Here is a 25051-nt window from a genome sequence, read left to right on the forward strand (position 1 = left end):
TATTTCTACACACTTTTGCTCAAATTAAGCATTTAGATGTAGGTTCCCCAACATTGAGTGCTGTTTAAAGCCAACTAGCTTTAAGTAGAAGTGGCTGATTAGGTCCTCCAGCTCCATGTTTGCTCTGCTGCGTGTTTACTAACCACACTTCGAAGTGAAAGCAGATGTTTCGTGTGCAGGTGCAAATATCTGTGTGACTTTTTCAGGACTCTCTCAGTAACGGACAATGAAATGTTCTTTGTCGTAATTTTTACTTTTTTTTCTTTTTTAACAGTGCTTCATCAAGTCTGTTATTTCCATTTATTTTCATTCTTTCAAAACAAGGAAGAAGAGAGAAGTGGGATCACAAATTTCCCCACGTGTGGGACTAATAAAGGTTATCTTATCTTATTTTGGAAATCTTGGAAAAACACCTGAATTAAACTGAAAAGAAAGAGGCACAGGCTAACTGCAAATTCCTGCGAGGGTGTCCCAAAGTTGCCACTGTGTTGTAACCTATGCCTTGTAGTTAAGTGCATGTGGCATTCTTCTGTCAAACACTTATTTGTGCTTTTTGATTTCTTTTTTTAAATTCAGACTATTCAACAATCTTTCCATCTAACATGCTGCAACTGCCGCCCTGGTGGGGAATCACCAGATGACACCATGTGCATCAGTACTGTGGAAGGAAAATCCTTTAATCTCTTAAATAATAGGCATCTATTGCCCACCATAGCACAGACACATACTTTATATTAACCAGTGTAATCCTGTGCTGCTTGGAGGTAACACTACAGACACATTTTTAGAGCATCTCGGGTGACTTTTCCTGGATGTGCTGAGCTGCCAGTGGTGCACACAAGCAGCTGGCACTGAGGCGTTTAGGGCTGTGGGCGCACTAAGAGCTGTGGGAAATGAATGCCCTGACTCTGCCAGCAGAGCTGTGGCTCCAGTAATGAAGTAGTGCCAAAGCGTTTAAAATAGTCACTCAAATGAGGTAGCCAAGTGTCAATCATGCTGAGTGTAAACAATCAGCAGTCGCTTGAAGGAGCGGTGAAGAAGAAGCTCTAAAAGGGTCCATGTGTGAAATCCTGCTGTTCCCTAGTTAGTATAGCTTGAGTGTTAAAGAGAAACTTGGTTAACAAGCATTTTAAGCTGTAAACTGGACTAAAAGTTGTCGACCTTTGTGTTGAAAACCTTTGCTTCCCAGAGGGTTTTTTGCATACCATTTGTTTTCCTTTTCATGTCTATGTGTGCGTTGGTGGTGTACTCAGGTGCACACAGATTACTTTACGTGTGATGCTTGTGGTTTGTTTTCCTTATGAAGAAGATAGTTTTGGCTACACCTGTCAGCAGTGCTCAGGGAAGCTCAAGGCACCGAACTTTGAAGAGCGATAACGATCGAACAAAATATAAAATCAAGACTTTGATCTAGATGAGGGGGACCTGAGATTGTTTTGCTGTGAGGTGCTGTGATACAGTGGGAACACATGCACCGACAGATGATTGGCAGAGGGATCCATCAAAAACAACATAAACTGTGATTTCTTTAGCTCATTCAATCAAAGGACCGATGAGCTTATTCAGTGGAAATCTAAGATCTGCAAGAATTGCTACTCCTTCTAGACTATTGGTGAGATTTGACTGAAAGGGAGTAGTCATGGTAGGTATTCAACTTATTGGGAAAAAAGCTCTACTTTTAACCCCAGAACAACATCCAAATAACTGCAGCCCTCACTTGCCTCGGTTAAGGTCATTGTTCATGACTCCAACATAAGAAGGAGACTGGGCAAAAATGGCCTGCATGGCAAAGTTCCAAGACGAAAACCACTGCTGAGCTGAAGCAACATAAACATTTTGCTTTGCTAGAAAACATCTTGATGATCCACAAGAGTTTTGGGAAACTGACGAGACAAAAGTTGAACTTTTTGGAAAGCGTGTGTCCAATTATATCTGGTGTAAAGGTAACACAGCATTTCAGAAAAGGAACGTCAAACCAACAGTAAAACATGGTGGTGGTAGTGTGATGGTCTGTTTTGCTGCCTCAGGAAGTGGAAGACTTGCTGTGGTAAATAGACCATGAATTCTGTTCTCTACCAAAAACATCCTGAAGGACAATGTCCGGCCATCTGTTTGTGACCTCAAACGTGCACCTGGGTTCTGCAAAAGGGCAATGATCCAAAACACACCAGCAAGTCCACTTCTGAATGGCTTAAGAAAAACAAAATGAAGACTCTGGAGTGGCCTACACCTTCATTTATAAATTGTATTTTGTGTTTATTCGTGTTATTTTTGTCTAATATTTACATTTCTTTGATGATCTCAAACATTTAAGTGTGATAAACATACAAAAAATAGGAACTCAGAAAGGGGGGCAAACACTTTTTCACACAACTGTAAATCCAGCATGATAGCTAAGCTTTTGTCTCCAAAATATACAACATGTTGGTGGTCAAAATACTATAGGCAAAGCGAAAAACATGGTGTTCAGAAACCAAAGGGTGCCTCCATATAGTCTATGGAGCAAACTGTAAAAAGTTCTTGTCCGGTAAGGCTAGATATCAAGAGCTGTCTAACAGCTGAATGACCAATCATGGCAGAGCTTTCCTCCTGCTGATCCAAGCTAGCACCAACCCTTTCAGTTTGACTGACTCCCAGAAGCAAGTGCTAAAGTAACCGCATCATATAAAACTTTGGCAAGCTGCCTCCAGCTCAGAATAGCCAATTGAATTCCTGGTGACAAGTGGTGAGCAGCTGATGTGTTTTAAAAAAAAAAGTAGCTCTACAGCAAAACATTATCTTGCTTTATTTGTTTTTTAACTCTTGAAGAGCTTCTGATATTGAGAAAAGCTGAGAGAACTGAACATATATTACTGTAGTTGAGTGTCCTAAATGTCTTTCTCTTATTTCCTTTCTTTAGTTTCTTCCTCTCCTTTGGCTCCATGTGTTCATAAAACAGACTGCACAATGGTCAGTTAACTTGCACAAGTGTCTACACCTCAGCTTAAACTGGAGGAAATCCACATCTATTTGTAGGCTATTTTGTCCTTGTAATTGCCCTGCCTTTTAAAATATGCTTTTTGTGAAGCCAGCCAGGGCACACCCTAAGAGATACTTAGCAGACCAAGCCATGTGGGTATATTAAGAGTGGATTCATCACGTGGAGAGAAACATGACTCCATTGCAAGGTCTATTGCTATGTATGCTGCTTTGTCAAGTGGGTTATTGTTTGGTGGCACGTGCCATGCACACCAGATAAGCTGGCAGTAAATTGAGCATTGCAGTAGTAGATGGCCAAAGAGGCAATTTAAATACTTTGCACTGGAATCAAAATAAAGTTGCTCTGTAAATGAATTCCATGCACAATTGGTGTTTAAAAAAACAACAACAACATACATTGGGTACATACAGCCTGCACATTTGCATGTAAACAAAGTATGCTTTGTTAGCATGAAAGTTGATACATGTTGCCAAAGGCTGAGCACTGCTAAGATTGGGGTGTTTAAATATAAATTAATGTATTTCTGATGACTAGTGCTGAATGGGAACAGCTGGGTTCATGCTCTTTTCTTTTCTTTTCTTTTTGGCTTAGCGCTGCCTTTAGAGTCTGCTTACCTGTTTTATAAATGCCCAGAATCCACTGTCTGGCTTCTGTTAGGTCCACCAACATCCTGGAGAAATATCTTGCTGGTGCTGCTGTGTACTTTGGCTGCCCAGGCAGGCAGTGAACAGTTTGTTTTAGCTCCTGCCCTCAGAGCAGCTTTGCCTTGCAGTTCTATACAGAAAGGAACTCTGGTTTGGTTGTGTAGGCCCAGATAACCGGAACAGTTAGTTCAAAGCAGAATAAGAATTGATCTTGACCATTTCTTAAATTACTGATCAGTTCTGCATTCAGAAGGAAAACATATTGCTCATATAAATTAAACCTCGAGCTTTGTTTCTTTTAACTGGTTGTCCCAACGCTGGCAGAACTGTGACAGCTAGCAGTGAGTCTCTCTCATCTCTGATGGAAATTTGGCTCAGTGTTCTTTGCAGAATTGTTTTAATTCAGTCAATCGGGAGAGTTTTTGAACATGAACGGCTTGTTTAAGGTCATCCCACAGCATCTCGGTTGGATTGAGGCCACTCCAAAATCTTTTGAGCCATTCAGAGGTGGACTTGCTGGTGTGTTTGAGATCATTGTCCTGTGGCATAACCTCGGGGGGTGAGTAACTTTTTCAGACAGGATCCAAGTAGGTTTGGATATAATTTAGGATTGGCAAAGGTGTTTTCTTAAGCTCAGACCATTAGTACTCGTGAGGTTGGGGCATGAACCAATTTTTATTAGGTGGTCCCTATGTACAATGCTGCTGACTAAGAATTTAGTGGGTACTTTTGACCATAAAGCCCATCTCTGGCAAGTTCCTGCCAGTTCACAGCCTAAACTGTAGGATGTGGTAGGAGTTGAGGAGGCCAGCCGTGGAGTCGTGCACATCTGGAGATCTGCACAGTAGCCATGCAGGGCTGAAACCACCAATCTGTTGAATGACAGAGGAAAGTGGGAGGTCATTGGTGAAAGAAGGGAGGCAGCCACAAGAAACTGTTTCAGATTTTTACCTCACAGATGTATTTTACTTCTTCTAAACAGATCTTGTGGACAAAAGTCTCCCTCTGTGTTATGTTGACTAGCTAATAAATGATGAAGGGATGAAACCAGCGTTTTCTGAATAACCCAGCAGGCGGTCACTCACTGGCTGTAGTAAAAAGTGTAACGTATAAAACGTCTATTGAAAAAAACATCCTGCTTGTTAATTGATTTATGATCTCATTATCCCATTGCTAGAGAGTAATGGTCTTACTCTCTAGTTTAAAGTCTAATTTACAACAGCATGATTGTGAGCATGATGTTCATTTGTAAACTGCATGAAAAAGTGGGGTATTTTTTGGTGGCAGAGTTCTTACTGTGCTGACCTGCACAATGTCTCCAGTTTCTCAGTCAAAACAGGGAAAAAAATGAACAAGATTGATGGTTAAAATATACAACTTGATTTATTTTATTTTATTTTTTTGCAGAGTCCACAAACCAGTGGCTGACATAAGGAATGTGTAAGGAATATCACAAAGCCCACTTGCTACAGTAGTTATTGGTTTTTTTTTTCCCCCTCTGGTTTGTATTTTTGTCTCATATTTTCCTTTAAAGTTTCCCATTATTTGGTTTGATCAGAGTTATGTTAACTTATGAATTAACTGCTGTTTTAAAGAAGGCTTTAACTGGATGTTGGTTGCTGATGCTGTGCCGATGCTCTTCACGGTCAGTGCTGCTGTTGTTTTCATGTTAACTGGTTAAGTCAAGGAAGGCTGAAAATCTCAGCCCTTTTCTGGCTTTTTTATTCCTCTTAGAGTTAGATTAAAGGTGTGACAATTAAACTGAATTAAAATGAAATTTCAGTGTTGGATTTGACATTTAGCATGTTTTCATTCAGATTTTCCTTCTGCATTTAAATCAGTACATTTTTCTGTGAATCCAGACTTGTCTATAGGACTTTCATAAGTACTTTTTAAAATGCGAAACAAGGTTGTGTTAGTAGCCAGTCTGACACCAGTAATATGCTGGACTGCTCCTTCCTTAAGAAATGAATCCTCATTTCATTTTGATGCCTGTCAGGTGCTGCTCTCAAACTCCCCTATTTCTGAATTCCCACCAAAGTGTCAGATGGCAGGCGGGGGCTTTCCTGGCATTTGAAAGTTTTCGATAAAGGTATGCGGTGAACTGAGAGTTACCTGCTGCCCCATATTGCATTCCAGTGAATGCATTCGCTTTGGGAAACAGTGTGTCCTCTGTGCCGTGTCTCTGGGGAGGCCTATCATTTCACTCCTACCTGCCGGCACTGACCTGCACATGGGCTACAGAACAAGACCCTCTCTGTGTGTTCCTCTGTGGAGAGGTGCCCACTGTGTACTTGACCGGGAAAAGGGCGTGATGCCTCAGCAAAAGTTAACCCCCATCATTTTCCCTTTTTAATGCCTGCACACACAGGAATTTAACCTCTTGCAGACATTTTATTCTGATGCTGCAAGCTTTCAATGGAGCATGTGACAATCTGGACTGAATGATTTATTGTCTTCGACTTCAAGTTGTTATGCAAAGGATTTAGATCAGAAGATGACAAAGGCAGTAAGTTTATCCTGATATGTGAAATTCCCGTCTCTGGGACTAAATAAGGCTATCTCATCTCATATTGCGAATCTTGATATAGTGAATCTGTTCCCCTCAAATGAGGCACTTTTAATGACTCTCTGTCTCTTTGCATCTTTATCAACAACCCAATAAACTTTGCAACGAATACCATGAGTCAGGAGTTCTTCGAGTTGATGATCTGTCCCTGGCAACAAATTCATAATGCAAAACTGTCAATATCAGGAAAGAGTGAGCATGCTACTGGCCGGACTCCTAACCTGATGTGTTACCCAGTTATGTTAATAACTGGTAACAAATTCATAAATTTATATTCTATCAGTGTTTCGTGTTACAGTAGATCCTCCATCAGTATGTTAATCTGTCAAAGTGGCGGACAGCCTTGAGTTTTTTTTATTGACAGCAGAAAACATTTGGCTAATGCAATCTCTAACATCATTTTCAGGCCTGGATTTGTGAACTCTTCCAATGAAAACTGGTGTTTGTTCGTTTGGTTGTATCGGGACACCTGGTTTTTATCGTTATGGTGCTCGACAGGAAGGACAAATTTGAGGTAGTTGGAGAGATGGAAGGAATTTTTTTAAGAACTATAACTGACAGTATAAACATTAAAGAAAATTTATTCAAAATGCAAAATGCCAATAATATTTTGAATAACGTAATAAAATAAATGAACTTTTTAGCTTGCAGGATCTTCTAAAGTGCTCTGCTTCTTTAAATTAGTACAGTTAATTCAATGAGAATGAGTTGCTGTACACCAAAACAAAACCAGGTGCAGTAGATTTATATAACTTATATTTATATAAGATCTCGAAAAGCTCATCCACGCCTTTGTAACGTCGAGGCTAGACTATTGTAATTCACTTTATTGTGGTCTCCACTCTTCCCTTTTACAGAGATTACAGACAGTTCAGAATGCTGCAGCTCGCATTCTAACTAAAACCAGCAAGTTTGCCCACATTACTCCTGTCCTTGCCGATCTGCACTGGTTGCCTGTCAAATATCGTATTCAATTTAAAATTTTGTTGTTTACTTTTAAAATTACTAACAACACTGCACCCAGCTACCTTAAGGACCTTTTAAACCCTTATGCTCCTGCTAGGGCTTTAAGGTCATCGTCACAGTTACTGCTGGCTCAGCCCAGATCTCGACTTAAGACTAGAGGTGATCGATCGTTTGCTCTTGTTGCACCTGTGCTGTGGAACAATCTCCCGATTGGCATCCGGGCATCTGATTCTATTCATTCTTTTAAATCACAGCTTAAAACATATCTTTTTAAACTTGCCTTCTCCACCTTTTAATTGCTGGTTTGTTTGTTTGGTTGCTGTGACCTATTGACCTCTTGTATTAATTCCCTCCTATCTTTCTATTGGTGTCTTTTATTATGGTGGTACAGCTTTTATCTTGCTATTACCCATGTGCTGTAGTCATTCTTATTGGTAGCTTCTATCTATGAACATAACTCGTTATTTTTATTTATCCGTTATCAATGTTTGAACCTTTTATTGTTTTATGTAAAGCACTTTGGTATGCCCAAGGCTTTTAAATGTGCTCTATAAATAAAGATTGTTGTTGTTGTTGTTGTTGTTGTTGTTGTTGTTGTTGTATAACAAAACAGGTTCGCTAGACGGGTATGTTCTCGTTACTACAATAACAAGATATCAACCCTTCTCTCTTTTTCACTCATCTCTATGATTATTCTTATAACTGGCTGCTGATTTGTATCTGGCTCTGGTATGATAGCTGTAGCTTTAGCCATTTTGCCTTTGTTAGGTTCTTTAAGATAAACGTCTGATTAGGTCCGTTGTTATGAACGTTTAGAGTTGATGAATGTTAGGATGTGGCTGTGAGTGTGCACGTGACTATTTGCCTGTGTGCATGAATGAGACACACTGGCTTACAGTCAGACATACATGATGGTCATCCATCCCAAAAATTTATGCCCACCTTCATGTTTTCAAAGCTGTCCAGTGGGCCAGATTGGAGTCTTTTCTAGGCTGATTCTGGTCCCCGGGCCTTATGTTTGACACTCATAATTTACAAAATTGAGTTGTATATCCATCTTACATAAACTTTTTGTTCAGATATGAAGCAGAAGGAAAGATTTGCTTTAATAATAGCGAATCATAACTATTTGCCGTTAAATATCAAATGTAGTATTAATGCACGCACATCAAAAAGTTTTTATGTCAACAGCAGGCGTGTAATTATCCGACTTTTGGCCTTTTCTTTCTTTTGGGAGTCAAACAGCTTTCTACTTTCAAAGCCTTGCAGGCAGAGGATGTGTGAATCCGATGAGCGGATATTTCTTTTCCAAATAGCCTTTCAGGACATTACTGATGCAGCGATGCGTGACGTTTGCCACAAAGCCTCTGGAACGAGAAGATAAAGGGATACAAAATGAGCTTCTTAAAGTGTCTTTAATTCACTTGGCAAAGCACAGTGGATAGAATGACAGTCGAAATAATAGATTAAAGCAGAGAGCAGCTAAATTTTCCCTCCAGAGTCCCAGTTGTTTGCTTCTTTTCTTAGAACGTAAAGCTGAGATCTTACTTGCACCTCGGCCTCGGACCTTGTTGCAGCAGTGCTACATAATACACACTGTTTGGTCTTATACCATCCAGCTTCGATGGCTTTGTGTAGCTGTGAATGTGGCCTTTTTATGCTCCAGTTTTGTTGATATTTTTTTATGTGTGTGTGTGTTTGAGGGGGGTGAATTTTCTTGTCTTCGCTCCTAAAACTTGGCAAGGCGATGTGGCATTCGCTCTTGGCAACGTCGAAATCCCACAAAGTGTCGCTCTGGGGGCTTTTGTAGCCATTCACAACGCTTCCGAGTGATGGACAGGCAGCTCGGCTCTCCCAGGCCGCATCCTTTTTGCCTCAAAATGTGTCTTTTGTTGATATTTGTGCCTCCTCTCTTTTCCCGGGGTCTTTTCGCCAAGGTCTGATGCCACAGGGCTCCAAGGGTAATTACTGTGACAGTGGAGCAAAAGTTAGGCTGGGCTGCCCAGGTCGCCCAATCATGTTTTCATCATCAGGAGAATGTTTTTCTTTGGGGGCGTAATAACCCCCCCTTGACATGCTGCATTTACTCTGAATACACACAGGAAGAAAGACCCCAGATTTTTTTCATCTCTCCATTTTGCACTAATGTTTGTAACAAGCTGAGGCAGATCTTTGTTGCCAGTTTGCCTTTACTGTTTTCATTTCTCTTTCCCCCCCCCCCCTTTTTTTTAAGGGATAGATTTCCTCACTTACACATCCCTCTTAGGAGGGATATCATAGGTATTTGCTCTGGAATGTGGTTTCTAGACTGTAAAAAAACAAAACAAATAAGAAGGCACAATTGGTATGATGAAACGTCACCATAAAGTGTCCAATAAATATAAAAAGTGTTTGTATAGAAAGTATGTAACTCTGTAATTGGACACCAGTCCTGTAACTTCCTCACACTGACGCATCAAGCTGTGTCTTTATCCATATTCCTGTAACTAAAAAAGCGTTGTTTTTTTGTTTTGTTTGTTTGTTTTTGTCTGTTTTTTTTACATGTATGGTGGCTTTCAGGGCCCTTAATGTAACAACAGGGGACAACGGTAGTTTGTTCTGTCGTGAAAGCTTGTGCAGTTATTATTAGTAAAATGCGAGCAGAAACTCAGAGGCCCGCCATTTAAAAGGAGAGAAAAAAAAAAAAAAAACAAGAGAAAAAAGTTGCATGTTTCACGTTCCTGTCCTGATCCCTGTTAATGAGAGCAGGCGTGTCCCACCCCGTGCACAGGACAAAGGAATCTTTAATTAAATCACACTCTTGGACGCGATGCTGCACATTTGTTACACGCGCCTGAAACCCTACACGACCACGACGACATGCCGCGCATTTATGTCACATGGGCCGGCCGGGAGTTTATTTAGGGTGGCTCCAAGGCCCGTGTTCACACTAAAGCTGAAAATATAGTGATTCTATTTAGATTCACACGTGTGGGATGATTAAAATGATATCTAGATGATTGGAATGTGTCTGCAGACTTTTTTTATGCTTTTAGTTCGCTATCCTTGTCATGATTCCAGCTGCATTTGTCTACTGCAGGCAGGGCTGTAAATGGCACTGGGACTAGAGATTTTGGGCATTGGTGTCTTATAAGGCTGCTCGATTATGCAAAAAAACATAATCAAAGTTATTCTGATCAATAGCTGATTATTTGACATGATGATAAACCAGCCTGTTTGCATTTGCAGGTGGTTGGATACGGCAGTTTTGTTTCCAGCCATTAAGCACAACTTGTCTGTGCCATGTTGTAGCGGTAACACAGATTGCTCGCTTCCCAGTCTTCACATGTGGCTGCAGAAGATCCCCTGTCACAAGTCAGAATATTTTATTTCCAAAAGAGCTGTTTTTAGTGCCTAACCTAACCAACAAGTAAAAGCTAAAGTACGAAATAATTGGTAATTAAACATGCACTGTAAAGACAAAAGTACTGGGCACCTACAGATTACACCTACAGGAGCTGCTTGGCCATGGAAACCCATGCCATGAAGCTCCCGGCACACAGTTTCTGTGCTGATGTTAATGCCAGATGAGGTCTGCAGTTACTGAGTCAGCAGAGCATTGGCGACTTTTATGCTCTATGCACCGCAGGACTTGAACACGCTCTGTAACTTATACATGGGTGAGTTCCTATGATTCCCAAACAACTCAAAGATTAAGTGACTGTGCATCCCGATACTTTTGTCCGTAAACTTACTCCGTGTATGAAAGTCAAGCGATGCAACTGCAGAGTATAAAACCTTTAACTGTAACATCTTATGCTTACCCCTGTGATGCTGGCGATATCTGACAGCATGTTGAATAACCCCGTCATATCATCCTAAACAGCGCTGTTGTAAAACTTGCTACTCTTGCTAACCTTTAAAAACATATGAAAGAAAACGTTTATCTAAGAAGAAAACTTACATTTCAAAAAGGAAAGCGATGAGATAATGGACAAATCTCAGAATCCTTGGTCTGTTTGACTGAGCCCAGACTGCTGAAGCCTCATTTATGCACTGGATGAAGTTTCTAATGCATTTAGGACATAGCATAGAAGAAGGACACTCTTTTATCCTCCATCTCTCACTCTGAAATTCTTTAGAACTGTTCAGTGCCACTCAAGCAACACCCTTGAAAGGCATTATGGATATTAGACTCAGATTTCCTTTATTTTTAATTAAGTATGAAAACAGTATGTATTTAATTGGACGTTTTAGTAACTGAAATATTTATTATTATTATTATTGGCTAAGTTTCGTTTCTTTGTGCATTGCCTCCTGATTCATCTTGTTTTTATTTGTATGGGACAAAGACAACTGTGCTTCATCCCACGCATCAAAGCAAAGGAGGAAAAGAATACATATGGCAGTAAATGGCTGTAAAAGCCTAAAAGCATTTGGCTTTAATGCAGGTCTGGTTTCGTTGATTCTTCATGGACTTTCCCAGACTGAAAGAATGACATATTGGATTACCTAAATTGAGGGGTTTTACCCTTTAATCCCACTTCATTTTACATCACGATAGTCACAGGAGTTCTCAGAACATAATCTGCTGCTTGTTTGCCTCCTGCGTGCCTATCTGCCTTGGCAGCTTTGTGGCATGACTCTGAAAATAGCCTGAATACCTCCACCTTATTGTGTTGTAGTGTTAGGTCTGTGTATCAACTCTGACTGGAGGCTAATATTACTCTGGGTATGCAAGTAATATCGTACTTGTTGACATGGGATAATGAGAATGACTCATAGTTACATAAGAACAGAGTTGTACTAATCTTATACTCGCACTATACTGCCCTGAACTGTTATTCTGCCATTAAATGTGCTTTATTTTGACTGATGTATGTCTGCAGTTGCAGTTGTACCGTAAATGCTAATTAATTGTTGCAGCAAAGTGACATTGCATCACATTTTTTGGGTTCAAAAGACAAACTAAATCTGTTAACTTTCTGCACGCCATCTTTCAGGGAAATCTTTGCCTCCTCTTTTCTCAGATAACAATAATGAATTTAACAGTCTAATGTTAGATAAAGTGCCTTTAATGGTTTTAGATGAAGCTGAACAAGTTGCCTTAATGGCTGCATTATCAGCGAGCAGCTCCCTCCACCGCGACACTGTTACTTATCGCCTCACTGCATAGCATTCCTCTCTCTGCACTTTCACTTTTGTGGCACATTCCTGAGATCCCTTTTGTGCTATTGTCTTATATTACTGCTAAGCTCCACCGTAGCCAAGCCTTTAACACATGTGCATTCTTAAATTTAGACTCTGGGATTAGCTCTCAGCATGTCAGGGTCTTTTATGGAGTAAAAGAGGTGAGCTGCCAAAACTGAGGCCCAGGGTACGCAGTCACACCTTTGAAAAAGAAAAGAAAAGACAGTTGAAAATTGATTTCTAAATCAGGTAATTGTGTTTAATTCTTAAAGGCAGTTTCCTGTGACACATGCTTAAACTTTCTACTATTCATTCATCCATGAAATAATACAACAGAGTGCAATAAGTCAAGATCAGGCATTTCAGAGAAAGCCTACATTAGTTGATGGTTCACATGATGTCTTCCTCTGCAAGCTGCTTTGGAACCCAAACTCCCCTGAAACCTGCATTCTTTCTACAAAACAAACACAAAAATGCAAACTTGATGTTCAGCTTGTAAATTATAGTAAAAGGATTAAGCAAGCATATTTTTTATCCACCTCTCGTTTGTCATGTGTGGTTTTAAAACATCAAGGTGGCCAAACGGCCCAAGCTTCACAGTAGGACTTAATCAGTGTTTGATATCTCAATGGCTGTGTCCAACATTTATGCACATTCATTGCTTCACTGTAGAGTCTGTTGTCACTGAATCCTGCTCTGTTCAGTGAGACTGTTTGAGACGCACAACAGAGCCATACCACTAAAATTAAACCATCAAGTACTGGAAATTGAGTACTAATCATTGAGGTGATGTGCCGGCGTTACTGCTCCATCACAGCAAAGACGTCTGGGTTTGAGGGTTTGAATCTGATCATCAGCTGAAGCCTTTGTGTGTAGTTTGCATGCTCTCCTCGGGTACTGTGGTGTTCTTCCACAGTCCATGGACGTGCATGTTTGGTTAACTGGTGATTTTAAATGAGATGTAGGTGTAAATATGAGTGTGTGTTGTAATCTGTGGCAGCGACCTGTCAATCACAGGGAGAGACCCCGCCTCTCTCCATATGAAAGCTGGGATAGGCTCCAGAAAACAGATGGATGATCCTGACTGAAGTCAGTAGTTCCTTTGACAAGAAGTGAAATTTCTGCAGAAACAGAGATGCCATTTTTATTTCTTAACTGTGAATTTAAATTTTTGGAAAAGCAGGTTCTAGCAGGTTTTTTTTTTTTTTTTTTTTAAAAAGTAGATTTTCTAGCTTATTAAATCACTGTTGCATGCCAGGCTACATTAACATGAAAATGTACGTTCTGTGAGTTATAAAGAAACATTTTTGGCTATTCCTGCCTCCCAGGAGTGATGAAATTAATGTGAAGATGAATAACAAGAGTGACCCGAGGGCTGTGAGCCTAAATCTCAACAGTCCCTGGTGTTGTTTGGCTGAATTCACAATGTGTTTGACCTGAACAGATCTGGATAAAGAAACTCCCGACAGCAGCAGCATGCTCTGCCAGTTAATGAGCAGCCTGAAAAGCAGAACAGGCCTTTCTTCCTGAACTTCCCTGTTGACTCTTTGAATAAATGCGTTTCTTTTGACACAAAATTACTTTTCTGTGCAGTGGGGAAACTTTTGGGCTCTTTATATCCATTTGAGTCAGAGCCAGCGTTATATGCTGTCTGATGCACATCTAACTGAAATGCCACCGTAGATCACCCTGCAGAATTCAAGTCCATTCACGCCTGCGAGTCTGCATAAATCAAACACATAGAGATGGCAGAAACCTGTTTGCGCTACATTATCTTAGACACTGGCCAAACATTTGGACTTCCACAACCCTTTTATCTGCCAGAGGAAACCATGTGACGCTGTTTGCTTGGCATCTGGGTGGGACACCACGACACTTTGTCCGCAGTCGAAGTGAAAGAAGAAAGGATGAACGCATTCCTTCTTTCAGACAGCGCCTTGTAGTCAAAACAACAGCAGAGTGATGCATTTTATCTGAAGATTTTCAGACCCTTCAAAGTGGAGCTCAGGTCTCCTCGATGTGGGTTTAATGATGCTGTGCTTTTTAACCAGCAGATGGGGACATTACCATTGACTGTTTTTGTACCTTAAACTGAGACTTACTCACGTAATTACACAAAAATGCCCATAGCTTCAAATTGAGGAATAATTACCATAAATTAAAGTGTTACTTATGGTGTGTTGATTGTATTTTATTTATTTATTTTTTGGCATTCAATTTGTGACATTCCTCTACGTCTATTAACCTAAAAACAAGGCTAATTTATGTGGCTGTGGTTTAGTCAGATTTGATTTATTTTATGTTGCTAAATGTTGATTGATGCGCAGGAACATGTGACGACAGTTAGGCTAAGCGAGCCCCACCCACTGTAAACCAGTGAGAGGAGCAGAGACAAAAATGTCCTGTGAAACAACAATAAATTCTTCTGACTTTGGCAGAAAATAGTTTGTTCATGCAGGAATGCATTTCTAAAGCCAGCACGCTGATTGAGGAAAAATTTTTTCAGGAGCTTAAATTACTTTTTTTTTTTTTTTCTTTTTTTCTTTCCAAGCAAAGGGAGTGAGTCTGATGGTGCTGACGATGCATTTGCTTTGTGACTGTGACAAATGTGTCATGTAGCTCTTAAAAATAAGAATTATCAAGTTATAAAATGAAGTAAATGAGACCCCCCCCCCCCCCCCCCCCCCCTCCTTTCCTTCAAAAGAATTAAATGATTCCAGTATAAACACAGTTAAAAGCTCCCGTGCCGGGTTGATGGCTATGCTACGTCCCATCGCTCTCCTGCAAAGGTCTGTTTCTGAGAAGTTAATTCAATTAAAGCAGACAAAAAGACCACTGGCACCAATAAAGTTTGGGTGAAATGTGAAGCCATGCGATGGGGACACACACAGTCTTGTGGCCAGTCAAGCGTGATTTACATTTGCATAATGCCTGGCTGCTGGGCAGGCTCGCCATCGCCATGGGTTACAGTGGGTGCTGCGAAGAAATGCAGCTCCATGTTCAGAGGGTGTATCACATCTAAGGCTGACAGGCAGGGTGTCCTTGCCACAACCACCACACACAGACAAATACACACAAACTTTTTTTTTACTTCTATAAGGTCTGCTGGTAATCTTAGCCTCATTTTTATACAGTGCAGTAACTGAAATCTATTTTTCAGTGTCATCAGTGTATAAATCTTAAGGCTAAAGGGTGGAGGCTGCAAACACTCTTGCATTTATGACTTTCTGGAAGTGTGACAGCACGTGCAAGGGAAACAAATGGCGTCAATGAAAATAAGATCTGAATTTAAACTGGAACTCTAAGGAATAATATATTGTTATTATAGTGTCATTTCTTTATAGATGGAGTATAAAATTGCAGTGTGTAAAATTTCACCGCTAGCTGTCAGTCAACAGTTCTGTTTTCTTAAGTCCCCAGTATACCTGCTGCGTTTGGTGTCTTCGCGTACCTGGTAACATCTTTGACATCCACTTCTGTGAAGGCAGAGGTAGTTGCTGTAGTATTACTGTGACCGATTGCAGAGTAATCTATTTTTCTATTAAATAAAGTAAAAAAAAAAAAAAATGACTGCACGTTTGAGAGAATTTGTTTTTAAATGTTTGTCTATTTTGACTGAAAAACTGGTGATGGTGTAAATGGTGTCCAGAAGTGGAGTCACACATGACTAGAAACGAGTCAGTGACCACCTGACCTCTCACTAGGGAAAAGTGTGTAATCCATGACTGGCTGGTGAATGGATGTTGGCTGTCGGTAGGAGAAGTTGGTTGCATACAGGTGTATATCGTGCTGCATTGAGAACGTCTATGTGAATGCTTTCCTTGCTAGAAGGTTGTTGTGATTATCAACCTTCGAAGATGTCAGGATCTCTGCAATCGCTTGCAAGCTGCTTGAGCAGCGTAATTAAAGCTGTGAAACGCAAACCCAAAACAAAGTTGCCCATTTTGAAATGTTTTGGTAGAAATGGTAAGACAGAGCTTTTACTTTGAAGCTGAACGTTATCTGTTTTTGGTTGGTGCTGCACTTTCTCCAGATTCCCCACAGCTCGGAGTATAAGTGGTGAGTGTTTGCAGAAAACGCACCATCTTTCATGCCCTTTATGTTGAACTATGGCAGCCTAATAGCAATTAAAGCAATTACAAAAAGGTTTTTAGTTCAGCACCCTCTTTGACAGATTTCCTTCAGCAACAACTAGCCAACCAGTCGGGGAATACACATTGTCCCCTAGTGACCGGTGGTTACTGTGTTCTGTTTAACACACTTTTAGTTTTGATTGTGTAGAATAATTTAAGCACTCACAGTGAAGGTTAACATCTTATTGGTTGAAAATGTTGAAAAATGCAGAAACAGAAACTTTACAAAGGTTTGGAATTTGACCCAAAAGTCTCAGGTTGGTGCCTGGTGTCATTTCTTTTTTTTGTTTTATTTTTGTTTTGTTTTATCATCTTCATATTTTGTTGTTCTGCGGTCATATTTGGAAGTGAAATAGGGCACAGTAATAGAAATGGTCTTTTAGTGTTTATTTGAAGCAGCATTGCTATGTTTACAGTCTGAGCCTCTAACCATGTGGCTTCCTAACATTTGCATAGAGAGCAACATGTTCATGATTTCCGCCACTAAGTCAGAAACTTCTGTCTTTCCTTAAACAATTAATCCATTTGGTGACTGTGGAGAAAAGAGGCCAGCAGGGGGCAGTCAGTGTTGTATTTTGTTATCTATATTAAAGCAAGAGCTGGCTTTTATGTGGGGTTCGTGTGGTTTAATCAGACATGACAAATGTGAGGTCATGCAACATGCACGTCCAATTTAAAGCCAGGCCTTCTGCCTTATCCGCAGCACACATGGCAGGGAGGACTACAAACATTTCAGACACTCCTCTTGGCAGCAGCATTCACCACACAGGCCTCACTCATGGCTTAGCACTTTCAGGGACAATAACAGCTGGCCAGAAAAGTAACCCCCCTGCGTCACAAACCAAGCCCACAACACAGGCTTTGATCCAGCGGTGGGGGGGTTTAGAAAGGCTTTAGGAAGAATGAATCCTATATGGTTTAAGCTCAGAGCTTCACTGTGTTTACAACACACACAGGATCCCTCCATCTACTACAACATGCACAGACAGAAACACATTCTCATGCTTTAAGCTGTCAGTCATTGTGTTTATAGTTGTTTACTGCCGCTACACTGTTATGAAAATTGTGTTTAAGCTAGATGTGTGGGTATATAGATGTGGGAAGTTGATGGTCTACGAAAACAAAGTGCAACTTTGTTTTTTCTTTCAATACCATCACAAAAACAGACTTTGAGACTTTTCGGAAATGTTTTTCAAACACATTCATTTTTACTTTGTTCTGTTTATAGGAAAAACCTTTTGAATGTGAAGGATGGACCATGAAATCACTCACTGGTATTTGTTTGGAGGAGGGGGTGAAGTGTAATGGTTATAAATGAATGCTAGCCTTTTGATTATCAAGCATGCATAGTTCCTCAAACTATATGGATGCAAGGCCAAGCCCAGCCTAGCCAGCTTAATTTATAAAACACTTCAAACCCAGCAACCACTGACCAAAGTGCTGAAAGCAATCCACACAAACAGTCAAGAAGTCCAGCTCAGTGTCTTGAATCAGTGGTGGTGACACCTGTCAGTCATACTGGCCATGCCTTTAACTCTGCTAACTCTGGTCTTCAGATGGATAAGTTAACAAGTACATAAATATATATATAAAATACAAATGAAGGGGGAAACCAGAAGACAGTATAATAATGGACGTAGCTTCTGGGTTGAAAAAAATAAACCCAATGCCGAAGTTCCTAAAAAGTTATGTTCTATCTGAAGGCCACCAGATGGCGATAGCTGTGTTTTGGGGGAAAACTGCTTTCTGACCTGTCCTATGTAAACACTCTCCTGCTGATTTCATGGGCTCAGTCACTTGTTTTGGGTCATGTTGAATTTAATTAAAAAAAAAAAAAAAAAGTTTTAAAAAGGAGGACAATTGTTGTCAATCCCAAGTCTTTTGAGCATGCGATTTAACAGACCAACCCTTCCTCGGTAAGATGTACACCTCGTTAGCTTTTTTGCAACCAAGGTGGTGGAAACATTCTTGTTGAGGCTTAAGAATTGGATCTCAGAAATCAGTGGGCGACATCACCAGAGCTGGATCCATCCTTTATAGCAATGGTGTCCAAACCCAGGGCTCGAGGGCCGGTGTCCTGCAGGTTTTAGATGCGTCCTTCTTCTTCTTTCATGTTTAACGACAGCTTGCATCCAAAGACGTTGCACTACTACCATCTCCTGACTTTTCTTCTTACTTCACTTCCTGTTCGTATACTTACAATAACCTCTTCCTTACTATTTAATCCACTACTCTTTTTAACTTCTATCGTGTTTTGTACACTATATAAATGTCTTCCTTTTGTTTCATTATCCCACGCCATTTGCCAGAAGTTCTTACTTTCTGTCCAAACTATACTTTTCCCTTCAGTTTTCAACAATGGTATCTGTACATCTATATCTACTTTTTTAACAGCTGCTTTAGCCAACCTATCTGCCCTTTCATTACCCACAATACCTACATGAGCCGGAGTCCACATTATTACTATATGTTTATTTTGTTCAGACAATCTATGATGAGCAAGAAGACCGTCATGCAAAATTTGCTGATGGGTACTCGTGTTTTAGATGTGTCTTTGATCAACCCTTGATGTTCCCACTTCCAAAACCATTTAAAAGCAATTAAAACATTGTTAAGTACCTTCCACTAAGTGTGGAAGGAATTTGCAGCAGACCCAGCAAGTTCTTTTTTCTTTTTGGCTGTCTACATCTTTAATGAATGAATCTGGCATTCTTTTTTTCTGGGTCCCCCAGCAAAGTAAATTTCCCTTTCTTCTTCAAAAGCTTGTAAAAGTCATGTGGAGAAGAGAAAAGGAAACTGGAGGGAGATGTTAATGTTCCATGCCACTCGGGCTGCTCACAGTCTGCATACTCTGCTTTCTAAGAGTCCCCTCCTAACTCACGGACAAGTAGCAATGAATCTGTCAGGCCTGAGGTGGTTTCCATTAAGGGTCTGTTTTAAAAAAACAAAAGAGAAGGCTGTTTAGTTTGGAGTTAGTTCTTTAAGAAAAGACTCTGTCGCAAAGGGCCGACCTCTTCACCTCGGCCAGCACATTAGTGCTTTAATTTATCTGTTTAGAAGAGTTTCCTACCTCCTGTAACACGAAAAAAAGGAAAAAGGGCAGCATAATGTTATAGACAGTACCCACAGAGAATTGCACTTCTCAGCTTTGCACTTTCCTCTGTTAGCCCTTTTAAAAAATTCTTATATTCATCAAACTTGCCAGATTCACAAAAATCTCTCCATCTATAAGAAGAAGGAAATCTCAAAAAGATTTAGCCCCACAGAGCTCACCTCTGATTTTAAGCCCATTAAATCTAAATAAGAACTGTGTTTTCCAAACTCTGTTAGATGGCGGAGCAATGCTTACGCCTGTTATCGCTCCTTCTCTGTGGATTTTGCATGTTCTCAGAGAAAAGTATGTTAGGTTAATTGTTGATGTGTTTTAGAATTTGTGTGAAGGGGTGAAGCTGGCTTTTAGTTAAAAGCGAGAGTGCCGGACTTTGCACAAAAGTATCAAACAGTAGGAGAGCTGTTTCTAAGGTAAATGTATCACCGACGTCTTGAATGAGATTTTCTGTTTAGTGAAGTTTATTGATGTCTTAAATTTTCTGACCTACACGTTTTAAGCTTCATATAAAGTGCCTTAAATCTTCAGACTTTCTAATGCCAGCAGTGGGTGACAACTCTGGTTGAAAAATTAAGCCTTGTTGAGTTTAAGTCTTGATTTATGGTCTTAGTAGTTTAGTATACTGGTTTGAAGCCTCAGTAGAATGTTGTTAAAGTCAAAAACATGCCGTAAATTTGGATTTTTTTGAATGGGAGTATTACTGTTGAAGATAATGCAATTAACTTTTTGTTTGTCATCCAATGCTTAAGTGCCTTGAACCTGCATGTTTTTTCTAATGGCCAACAGGGGACAACTGTTGGCTGCAAAAGAAGTCTGAACTGTATGAAAATATATGAGAAAATGACCCCACTGCTTTTTTAATTAATGAAATCAGTAATAGTTTTCCTGATTTGCTGATGCTATCTCTGATTTCAAGTTTTAGTTGCTACAGCTTGATGTTAATTTTGTAATTTATGGTCCCATTTTGAGTAAAATACAAGATAACTTCATGGTATACAGTAAGACTCAGAAATATTGTGGTTTATATCTCCACTGTAGAACCATAAGGTCCTTGGTTTCTCACTTTCTTGTGATGGTGACAAAAATGCTCATGTTTATAGTCAGTGAGGTCATAGTGACTACATCTTTGACATACAGGTTTTTGTCTGTGGGAATGTAGAGATTCTTTGCTAGCTTGTCTTTAAGTTAGTTATACTTACTGCTCCAGGTCCAGACGGCTTCCCTGCAGAATTCTACAAAGAATTCTGGACAATTTTGGCACCAGTATTCCACAGCACGTTGCAGGAAATCGAGGAAAAGGGCAGACTACCACCAAATATGAATTCTGCCAACATTAGTCTCCTGCTAAAACCAGGCAAAGACCCTTTATTTCCCTCAAGCTATCGTCCAATTTCTCTTTTAAATGTAGACCTTAAAATAATCTGCAAAGCTCTCTCAAAGAGATTAGAGAAAATGACCCCCCTCTTAATTCATCCTGACCAAACTGGTTTCATAAAAGGTCGGCACTCCTCAACAAACACTCGTAGATTACGTAATTTAATAGACTACTCATACGATAAAAACATCGAAACCATAATATTATCTCTAGATGCAGAAAAAGCATTTGACAGAGTTAATTGGAAATTTTTATTCGCAACTTTACACAAATTTGGTTTTGGAAACTCTTTCATAAACTGGATAAGAATATTATACAATTCCCCAACGGCTCGTATCAGAACAAATGACCAGACATCCTCCAGCTTCTGTCTCCTGAGGGGCACCAGACAGGGATGCCCACTCTCCCCTTCACTTTTTGCAATTTTTATCGAACCTCTAGCAGCAGCATTTAGACAGGCTACAACAATTAAGGGCATAAAATGTAAGAACATAGAACATAAAATCAGTCTCTATGCGGATGATGTGTTGCTTTTTCTGCAAAACACACAAACCAACCTCTCTGAGGTAATTACTTTAATAAACTGGTTTTCAAGAGTTTCAGATTATTCAATTAACTGGCCAAAATCTACAGTTCTCCCCATTAACTGCTCCTTCCATAATTCTTCCTCTGCCCCACTGCAATCCGGAAATATTAAATATTTAGGTATTAATGTCTCTCCTAAGCTTTCAGACTTAACTAAACTAAACCACATCCCACTTCTAAAGAAAGTAGAAGGCGATCTGACTAGATGGAAATCTTTACCCATATCACTCATGGGAAGGGTCGCCACTATAAAAATGATGATCTTGCCAAAAATAAATTACTTATTTTTGATGATCCCTAACAAACCATCACAAGATTGGTTCAGATCTCTGGATTCATATATTTCCAAATTCCTTTGGAAAGACAAACCCCTGCATATTAGCTTAAAAACGCTACAAAGAACCAAGGATAGAGGAGGATTAGATCTACCTAATTTTCACCAATACTTCTTAGCCAACAGGCTTCAGTTCATCTCAGAATGGTTAAAACATACCTTCTTAGTTGAGCCCTGGCTAGATGTTGAACAGGCACTATGCAAGGATCTAGAGATTTCAGACCTACCATTTATTAGCTCAAACATCAAAAGACATGAATGCTTTAAAAGTATCAACATCAGCTTTTCTCTAACAGCATGGTGGGAGTTTCTAAAAATAACGGAGTCTTCATTAATCCCATGCAAACGTACACCTATCTGGAATAACCCTGACATATTACAAAACAATAATATGATTAATTTCCCAGAATGGAGTTGTAAAGGAATTAAATACTTAGAACATATATTAGAGGGAACAGAATTTATTCCATTTGACAGACTAGTTGAACAATATGGGATCAACAAGACAAGGTTTTTAGAATATCAACAAATTAAATCCATAGTAAAAAAGAAATTTAACCTCAGTCAAGTTGAATTACAAACACCACTAAGTGCGGCACATTTTCTTACTCTTAAATCCCCCAAATTATTATCTAAAATATACAGAACACTTTCTAAATTAGATGAATCAATATCCCTTCCTACTGCAAAGTGGGAAGCAGATTTATCAGTCAACCTAGACCAAAACTTCTGGTCTCAGATTTGCTTAAAAACTTTCAAATTAATTAAAAATCCCAGTCTGCAATTAATACAATACAAAATACTTCATAGAGTGCACTATACAGGTCATCGGATGTTCAAGATGGGCTTTACATCTTCCAACAACTGCTCACACTGTCAAGGCAATACACCAGACAATTACATCCACGCTCTTTGGTTCTGTCCACCAGTGCAAAAGTTTTGGCGCGAGATATGTGAAGACTTATCAAAGTGTCTGAAATGTAACATTCCAACTTCCCCCTTAGTGTGTCTACTGGGCAGCTTAGATAATGTCACTTCAGAAAAGAATATAGCCCATATGATCTTCACTGCCCTATGCATAGCCAAGAAAACAGTCCTCATGAACTGGAAAAATAAAAATAATCTTAATTCTAACCAATATAGAAATTATCTATTAGATTACATTAGTCTTGACACAGCCTCTGCCACCACATCAGATCAATTGCTCTGGGCCCCTTTTATCAGCTCCATCACCTAGTGGGGGTGGGGGGTCATAGTTTGGTCCCGCCTTCACTGTTGTGATTGGTGAGGGGGTAGGGACAGGCTTAGGGCGTCGGGGGGTTCCCCGGAGGCATCTTCCTTGGGGGGCTCAAACCGGGGTAGCGGTCACGTCCGGTTGGGGGCTCTGTTGGCTCTCAGGTGACTGTTTCCTCGCGGCTGCGTGCAGCGGGGCTAGGGGAGGGTCTGTGCTGACGGACGTGGGTTACTGACCTGGCAACCTGACTGCCCCTGGGTGGGTCCGGGATGGGCGTGAGGTTCTGGGGGCGCTCCGTCTCTGGGCTGGGGCCCGGGCCGGGCCTCGGGGGCTTGGGTCCTGGTTGGTGTGTTGCCGGGGTTGTGGGCGGGTGGGTACATGGGGGCCCGGCCCTGGAGCAGGGTGCCGCCGGTGCGTCGAGCCGCCTGGGGGGCTCTTCATCTGGTGGGGGGGATGGTCACATCTTGCAGGAGCTTTCTTCTCTTCAGGAACTCTCTGCGGGAGGGGGAGATACAGGAGAGGTGGAGGAAGATCTCAGCCTGGGCGTTTACCGTCTTATGTAGTCTGGAAGATGTGTGGATGGTGGGGTGGGTGCAGTTTTCTCTGTGGTGGGGTGGGGTTGGGTGGACTGTCCAGGGCTCTGTGGAGCCGGAGGGCGCTACTGCACTGGGCCCCGGTCTGATGGGCCTGGGCCCCCCTTCCCTGGCGGGTCGCGGAGGGTGGGAGTGCCTACTGGGGTCAGCGGGGGAGCTGGCCCCAGGGAGGGGTTACCTGCCCCTCCCTTCCTTCCCTCCCCATCTCCAGCTGCCTCCCTCTTCCCGCTCCTCCACAACCACCCACACATGCAGGGCCTTGGAGTGGGGGTATGTCACCAGGGTGCAGAGGAGGCTACCCCCCCCCCCCCCCCCCCCCGTCCCCTTCTGGCTGCCTCTGCCTCAATTTTATCCCACAACTTAGACATTCACATTATTCACACTCTCATTACACATACATATAGGATCTTGGGGGTGGGCACAATCACGGAGTCCAATTTACCATCAGGGTGTATACCTCACCCCTGACGTCGTTGCCCACCTCTCAATTTTAAATACACTTAGTCATTGAGGGCTAGCAGGAGGGACTATGCGCTTACCTGCTGCTCCATGGCAGGTAGCTCCATGCCCTCCTGGGTTTTAATTGCACCTTAGAACACATATGCATCAACACTACAATGAGCGGGTGGAGGGAGGTTTGGAGTCTTCTCCCACCCCCATTCTCTGCGGCCTGCTGGAGCGGGAGGGCTAGTAGGAGGAGTTGGCCGTCCGACTGCGGTCTGGGGTGTGGGGCCTCCCTGCTGCTGCGGAGTCGGGGTGGTCTGCCTCTCCCCACCGCAGGGAAAAGGGTAACACCACCTGGGTCTGGGTGCAATTCCCCCCTCCAGGGGCAAGGGTACCTAGACCCGGTTTGTAGAGTACGCTTGGGGAGTGTGATTGTGTGTACAGCGTCTCTTTATGTCTGTCTCCACGTTGGTTGAGTGTGGAGTGAGTGCATATGAGAGCATGAGGGTGGGAATGGATGTTTGTGTCTGTGTGTGCCTGTATGTCTGTGTCTATATGTCAGGTTGGGTATCAGACGCCACCTCTCTGGGGACACCTCAGGCCCTCCAAGGTTTGGAGGCCTATCTCCACCCACCACCACTTCCCCTGCTGGTGGCGGACTCCCTCAGGTGTCGGTGTGTTGGTGGTTCTTTGTGTCTGGGGGTGGGCGTCCGGGTACACACCGGCTCACTCCTTGGCGGCCGCTTGTCGGGGCCTGGGGCTCGCTCGGGCCCCCTTTGGAGGTGGGGTGCCCCCGGCCTCTCGGCCTGGGGCTCGGTCACTCAGGCGCAGCTGGGGGCCGGCGGAGCTCACGGGCGCGTCACTGCAACTCCCCCTGACTTCTGTGCCGCGGCTGCTGGGCGAGCCCTCATCTGGG

At 41.6% G+C, this 25051-nt stretch overlaps 1 protein-coding gene and 1 long non-coding RNA gene across 14 annotated transcripts in view; one reads left to right on the forward strand and one right to left on the reverse strand.

Moving 5' to 3' along the window:
* The window catches only part of tns1b (tensin 1b), a 195152-nt gene that overhangs the window by 2614 nt on the left and 167487 nt on the right, over positions 1-25051 (forward strand). The gene's annotated exons all lie outside the window — the stretch shown is intronic.
* On the reverse strand, positions 12423-12766 carry LOC146557188 (uncharacterized). The gene is made up of 2 exons (XR_014889086.1): positions 12706-12766; positions 12423-12529 (listed from the first exon to the last, which is right to left on the reverse strand). It is a non-coding gene; the product is annotated as an uncharacterized LOC146557188 (long non-coding RNA).

The sequence above is a fragment of the Mchenga conophoros genome, linkage group LG16 (assembly GCF_057382185.1).
Source record: "Mchenga conophoros isolate Kocher_MC1m ecotype Shallow Benthic linkage group LG16, M_conophoros_male_GT1.1, whole genome shotgun sequence".
Lineage (NCBI taxonomy): Eukaryota > Metazoa > Chordata > Actinopteri > Cichliformes > Cichlidae > Mchenga > Mchenga conophoros.